Source organism: Rattus norvegicus, chromosome 18, assembly GCF_021556685.1.
Source record: "Rattus norvegicus strain SHRSP/BbbUtx chromosome 18, alternate assembly SHRSP_T2T, whole genome shotgun sequence".
Taxonomy (NCBI): Eukaryota; Metazoa; Chordata; class Mammalia; order Rodentia; family Muridae; genus Rattus; species Rattus norvegicus.
The window spans coordinates 35612561-35620215 of NC_141551.1; positions in this window are offsets into that span (position 1 = coordinate 35612561).

The window sequence follows — 7655 nt, forward strand, 5'->3', positions numbered from 1 at the left end:
TTGGTTTTTTATTCTCTCCAATAATTCTTGGATGTTCTGGCCATGGGTTATTTGCTTTGGTTGATTGATCCAATTCCTTCACAATTTCTTCAAGACCTGACATTCTTCCACCTGATCGAATCTATAGGTTTTCTCGGAGCTTTTTATTTGACTTTCTGAATGTTTCGTTACTGAGTTTTATTTTAATTTGACTCTTCTTTAGGGATCACTTTTCATTATTATTAAATACTATTTTCTTGAAATGCTTTTATTATTACACCCAACTGCTTATATTTTGTGGTCTTCTATCTGGCATTCATTCATATTCTCTTTGAGTTCGTTGAACAAATTTATTATTGTTATTTTGAAATCCTTGTTTTATGTGTCATTTAAGTTGATTTCTAGGGAGGGGCATTTCTATAGGAATACTAATTTTTAGAAGACATATTGTATTGGTTATTTCTATTTTTTTTGTGGTTTTTGATGGGATCTAGACGTCTGTCATTAAGGCATTGGTAGTGTTTCCTGGTATGGGTAGTTGACATCCTCTTTGTTGAATGTGTGTTTGGATCTCTGTTCACTATCACTCAATTTTTCAGGCTGAATGCTAGATAAATGGGCTGCACAGTTCAGACTTGGGGCAATGCAGTATAAATGTGCAAACAGAGTATCAGATGTGGTCTCAGTTTAGTTGAAGTTAGTGGTGTGTTCATACTGTAGTATAGGGACAGGCAAATGCTGAATGTATGGTCCTCATTCGGGCAGAAGTGGTTAATGAAGTTGTTCGTGGGATTCTGTGGTCCTTACCTGGAGAAGAGAGGTGCGTGAGCATGTATGATCTATGCAGTCTTCATGTAGACTGCTGATATGGGTGGTCTTGAAGACATGGGTGTGGACTCCCTACTCGAAAGGAGAGGCAGGCAGACACAAGGTCCAAAACTTCTTTTTCATGTGAACACTGGATATCTGCTTATTGTTTTTAGAAAATTGTCAAGCAAAATGTTTTGTTAGATTCTTATTATTTTACAGTTGAGTTATAGAATTCTCCATATATTGTAACTATTAGTACTATTAGTTCCATGCTTTCTATGTTACTGTTAAATATTCTTTCCCATTCTCTGCTTTATCTCTTTCCTTGTATGATATGATATGATTCTTTCACTGTCTAAATGTTCTCATGATCCCATTTGTCTGTGCTTTCTCCTATTTCTTTCTGTGTTTCTGATGTCATTTTCAGGAAATCCTGGCCAAATCTAATGTTCAGAAGTTTTCACACTGTGTTTTCTATCAAAAGTTTTATAGTTTGTGATCCTATATTCAACTTTTTGGTTAAATTTAATTTAATTATTTCATATGGTGTGAGACTAAATTCCAACTTCACTCTTTTTGCCTACTGATATCCTGCTTTATCAATAACATTAGCTGAAAACAACTGAAGTTCCTAAAGGAAAAAGCTTATCTTATTTTGAATTCTTTTGAAGTAGAGTGTATGACAAGAACCTATTTATAGATTTTTTTTTAAAATTGAATGTGCTCTGAGGAGGCAACATCAAAGAAAAGATAGGAAAGGATAAGGATAGATTATAAAGGTCACAGTGAAGTTCTGTTACAAGAAATCAGATTCTGTGCACACATCTAAGAATTGTCTAGGTCTCCCCAATTGCCAGCTGAAGAACAGAGGATGCGCAATTTGCCCCTGCTCACTGAGGACTACCATTGTGCCACGTCAGTGCTCTGGCACCTCAAAGGTGTGCAGGTGTGAGTGGCTGAAGCTACCGAGCAATCTTCATCTTGAACACTTGCAGAGCTCAGTTGCCAAGAGCTGTCCTCAGCAGTCATACATAATATAAACTTAAGAAAGTCATGTAGAAATTGTTCCCAAATGTGTCTGATATACTAAGTAGCTATATTATATTTATGTGATGAAGCAACTTGGCGAGGAAAGGACTTATAACTTATGACTCTCAGGTCATACTTGATCACTGATCCATCAGGGTAGTAACTCAAGGCAGGGACTGAAGCAGAGCCCATGGAAGAATGCTGCTTACTGGCTTATTCTCTGTGGCTTACTCATCTTGCTTTTGTTATCCAGGACAATTTTCATTCATCATTCATAGTGGGCTGGGTCTTCCCATGTCAATCATTAACAAAAACATCCACAAAAATACCTACCACAGACTTGCCTATAGGCAACATGACCACAGCATTTACTAAATTAAGGTTTTCTCTTCCCAGATATGTCTAGGCGTGTGTCAAGTTGATAAAACTCAACCAACACTACAGCCAAAGGAGCACCAACATTTTGTGCCAACATTTTGCACAGAGCTAGTTATAGGACCAAGTCTGTGTCTGTGAGCAATTGTAGGGATAAGGAACAAAACATTAACTTATATTTTTTATTGAACCCTTGTGACATAAGTGTGTGTGTGTGTGTGTGTGTGTGTGTGTGTGTGTGTGTGTTGTGGAGATGTTATAAAAGTAAATTAGGCATTCTATAATGAGCTATAATTTCACAGACCATACAATAGCAAAAATCACTCCTTAAACAAGAGAAATGGTCCTGCTTGCCAGGTCCCTTAGGGGCAAGCCACCTGCTGTGAGCATGCCTTTTCCCCTGTGTATCCCATTTTCTGGCCCATAGCTCTAACAGCATTTGCAGGGTAGAGGGGGATGTTTCTGCTGGCACCAAGGACAACCAGGAGAGATCCCTCTCTCCAATTACCTACTTGCTGGGTCCCTCTGGAGCAAGCACAGCATCAGTTATCTGTGACCTGTTCCCTGAGGACCCAGTTTCCAACTCACAGTTCTGCCTGCATTCCTGAGGACTGCTAGCACAAGGAACCATCAGGTGAGAACCCTCCCCTACCAACCTCCCTAAAGCACACTCAACTGCAGTAAACTGCACCAGCTGTTCTTTTGTACTTTATTTTTTTTGTCCACAGCTCTGCCTCCATTCCTGGAAGCCTGCTGGCACCAGAGACCAGAAGCCAAAGGACCACCGTGTCAGAACACAATCAACACACACCCGCGGATCCCGGCCCGCAGCAGCTCTCTGCTCCCAGACCCCGTGAGAGAGAGAGACCCAACCGCCTGGTCAGGTGGGCACTCCTGAGACTGCAGAGCAGAAGAGAACACCAACACTGCTCACCCCTGCCCACATCCCTGGCCCAAGAGGAAACTGTATAAGGCCTCTGGGCTCCCGTGGGGGAGGGCCCAGGAGCGGCAGGACCCCTGCCTGAGACACCACTGGAACCTGAAGGAAACAGCCCGGATAAACAGTTCTCTGCACCCAAATACCGTGGGAGGGAGAGCTAAACCTTCAGAGAGGCAGACAAGCCTGGGAAACCAGAAGAGACTGCTCTCTGCGCACACATCTCGGACGCCAGAGGAAAAAGCCAAAGACCATCTGGAACCCTGGTGCACTGAAGCTCCCGGAAGGGGCGGCACAGGTCTTCCTGGTTGCTTCCGCTGCAGAGAGCCTGTGGGCAGCACGCCACGAGTGAACTTGAGCCTCGGGACCACAGGTAAGACCAAATTTTCTGCTGCAAGAAAGCTGCCTGGTGAACTCAAGACACAGGCCCACAGGAACAGCTGAAGACCTGTAGAGAGGAAAAACTACACGCCCGAAAGCAGAACACACTGTCCCCATAACTGACTGAAAGAGAGGAAAACAGGTCTACAGCACTCCTGACACACAGGCTTATAGGACAGTCTAGCCACTGTCAGAAATAGCAGAACAAAGTAACACTAGAGATAATCTGATGGCGAGAGGCAAGCACAGGAACCCAAGCAACAGAAACCAAGACGACATGGCACCATTGGAGCCCAATTCTCCCATCAAAACAAACATGGAATATCCAAACACACCAGAAAAGCAAGATCTAGTTTCAAAATCATATTTGATCATGATGCTGGAGGACTTCAAGAAGGACGTGAAGAACTCCCTTAGAGAACAAGTAGAAGCCTACAGAGAGGAATCGCAAAAATGCCTGAAAGAATTCCAGGAAAACATAAATAAACAAATAGAAGCCCATAGAGAGGAGACACAAAAATCCCTGAAAGAATTCCAGGAAAACACAATCAAACAGTTGAAGGAATTAAAAATGGAAATAGAAGCAATCAAGAAAGAACACATGGAAACAACCCTGGATATAGAAAACCAAAGAAGAGACAAGGAGCTGTAGATACAAGCTTCACCAACAGAATACAAGAGATGGAAGAGAGAATCTCAGGAGCAGAAGATTCCATAGAAATCATTGACTCAACTGTCAAAGATAATGTAAAGCGGAGAAAGCTACTGGTCCAAAACATTCAGGAAATCCAGGACTCAATGAGAAGATCAAACCTAAGGATAATAGGTATAGAAGAGAGTGAAGACTACCAGCTCAAAGGACCAGTAAATATCTTCAACAAAATCATAGAAGAAAACTTCCCTAACCTAAAAAAAGAGATACCCATAGACATACAAGAAGTCTACAGAACTCCAAATAGATTGGACCAGAAAAGAAACACCTCCCGTCACATAATTGTCAAAACACCAAACGCACAAAATAAAGAAAGAATATTAAAAGAAGTAAGGGAAAAAGGTCAAGTAACCTATAAAGGCAGACCTATCAGAATCACACCAGACTTCTCGCCAGAAACTATGAAGGCCAGAAGATCCTGGACTGATGTCATACAGACCCTAAGAGAACACAAATGCCAGCCCAGGTTACTGTATCCAGCAAAACTCTCAATTAACATTGATGGAGAAACCAAGATATTCCATGACAAAACCAAATTTATACAATATCTTTCTACAAATCCAGCACTACAAAGGATAATAAATGGTAAAGCCCAACATAAGGAGGCAAGCTATACCCTAGAAGAAGCAAGAAACTAATCGTCTTGGCAACAAAACAAAGAGAATGAAAGCACACAAACATATCCTCACTTCCAAATATGAATATAACGGGAAGCAATAATCACTATTCCTTAATATCTCTCAATATCAATGGCCTCAACTCCCCAATAAAAAGACATAGATTAACAAACTGGATACGCAACGAGGACCCTGCATTCTGCTGCCTACAGGAAACACACCTTAGAGACAAAGACAGACACTACCTCAGAGTGAAAGGCTGGAAAACAACTTTCCAAGCAAATGGTCAGAAGAAGCAAGCTGGAGTAGCCATTCTAATATCAAATAAAATCAATTTTCAACTAAAAGTCATCAAAAAAGATAAGGAAGGACACTTCATATTCACCAAAGGAAAAATCCACCAAGATGAAGTCTCAATACTAAATATCTATGCCCCAAATACAAGGGCACCTACATATGTAAAAGAAACCTTACTAAAGCTCAAAACACACATTGCACCTCACACAATAATAGTGGGAGATTTCAACACCCCACTCTCATCAATGGACAGATCATGGAAACAGAAATTAAACAGAGATGTAGACAGACTAAGAGAAGTCATGAGCCAAATGGACTTAACGGATATTTATAGAACATTTTATCCTAAAGCAAAAGGATATACCTTCTTCTCAGCTCCTCATGGTACTTTCTCCAAAATTGACCATATAATTGGTCAAAAAACAGGCCTCAACAGGTACAGAAAGATAGAAATAATCCCATGCGTGCTATCGGACCACCACGGCCTAAAACTGGTCTTCAATAACAATAAGGGAAGAATGCCCACATATACGTGGAAATTGAACAATGCTCTACTCAATGATAACCTGGTCAAGGAAGAAATAAAGAAAGAAATTAAAAACTTTTTAGAATTTAATGAAAATGAAGGTACAACATACCCAAACTTATGGGACACAATGAAAGCTGTGCTAAGAGGAAAACTCATAGCGCTGAGTGCCTGCAGAAAGAAACAGGAAAGAGCATATGTCAGCAGCTTGACAGCACACCTAAAAGCTCTAGAACAAAAAGAAGCAAATACACCCAGGAGGAGTAGAAGGCAGGAAATAATCAAACTCAGAGCTGAAATCAACCAAGTAGAAACAAAAAGGACCATAGAAAGAATCAACAGAACCAAAAGTTGGTTCTTTGAGAAAATCAACAAGATAGATAAACCCTTAGCCAGACTAACGAGAGGACACAGAGAGTGCATCCAAATTAACAAAATCAGAAATGAAAAGGGAGACATAACTACAGATTCAGAGGAAATTCAAAAAATCATCAGATCTTACTATAAAAACCTATATTCAACAAAACTTGAAAATCTTCAGGAAATGGACAATTTCCTAGACAGATACCAGGTATTGAAGTTAAATCAGGAACAGATAAACCAGTTAAACAACCCCATAACTCCTAAGGAAATAGAAGCAGTCATTAAAGGTCTCCCAAACAAAAAGAGCCCAGGTCCAGACGGGTTTAGTGCAGAATTCTATCAAACCTTCATAGAAGACCTCATACCAATATTATCCAAACTATTCCACAAAATTGAAACAGATGGAGCCCTACCGAATTCCTTCTACGAAGCCACAATTACTCTTATACCTAAACCACACAAAGACCCAACAAAGAAAGAGAACTTCAGACCAATTTCCCTTATGAATATCGACGCAAAAATACTCAATAAAATTCTGGCAAACCGAATTCAAGAGCACATCAAAACAATCATCCATCATGATCAAGTAGGCTTCATCCCAGGCATGCAGGGATGGTTTAATATACTGAAAACCATCAACGTGATCCATCATATAAACAAACTGAAAGAACAGAACCACATGATCATTTCATTAGATGCTGAGAAAGCATTTGACAAAATTCAACACCCCTTCATGATAAAAGTCCTGGAAAGAATAGGAATTCAAGGCCCATACTTAAACATAGTAAAAGCCATATACAGCAAACCAGTTGCTAACATTAACCTAAATGGAGAGAAACTTGAAGCAATCCCACTAAAATCAGGGACTAGACAAGGCTGCCCACTCTCTCCCTACTTATTCAATATAGTTCTTGAAGTTCTAGCCAGAGCAATCAGACAACAAAAGGAGATCAAGGGGATACAGATCGGAAAATAAGAGGTCAAAATATCACTATTTGCAGATGACATGATAGTATATTTAAGTGATCCCAAAAGTTCCACCAGAGAACTACTAAAGCTGATAAACAACTTCAGCAAAGTGGCTGGGTATAAAATTAACTCAAATAAATCAGTTGCCTTCCTCTATACAAAAGAGAAACAAGCCGAGAAAGAAATTAGGGAAACGACACCCTTCATAATAGACCCAAATAATATAAAGTACCTCGGTGTGACTTTAACCAAGCAAGTAAAAGATCTGTACAATAAGAACTTCAAGACACTGTGGAAAGAAATTGAAGAAGACCTCAGAAGATGGAAAGATCTCCCATGCTCATGGATTGGTAGGATTCATATAGTAAAAATGGCCATTTTACCAAAAGCAATCTACAGATTCAATGCAATCCCCATCAAAATACCAATCCAATTCTTCAAAGAGTTAGAACAATTTGCAAATTCATCTGGAATAACAAAAAACCCAGGATAGCTAAAGCTATCCTCAACAATAAAAGGACTTCAGGGGGAATCACTATCCCTGAACTCAAGCAGTATTACAGAGCAATAGTGATAAAAACTGCATGGTATTGGTACAGAGACAGACAGATAGACCAATGGAATAGAATTGAAGACCCAGAAATGAACCCACACACCTAT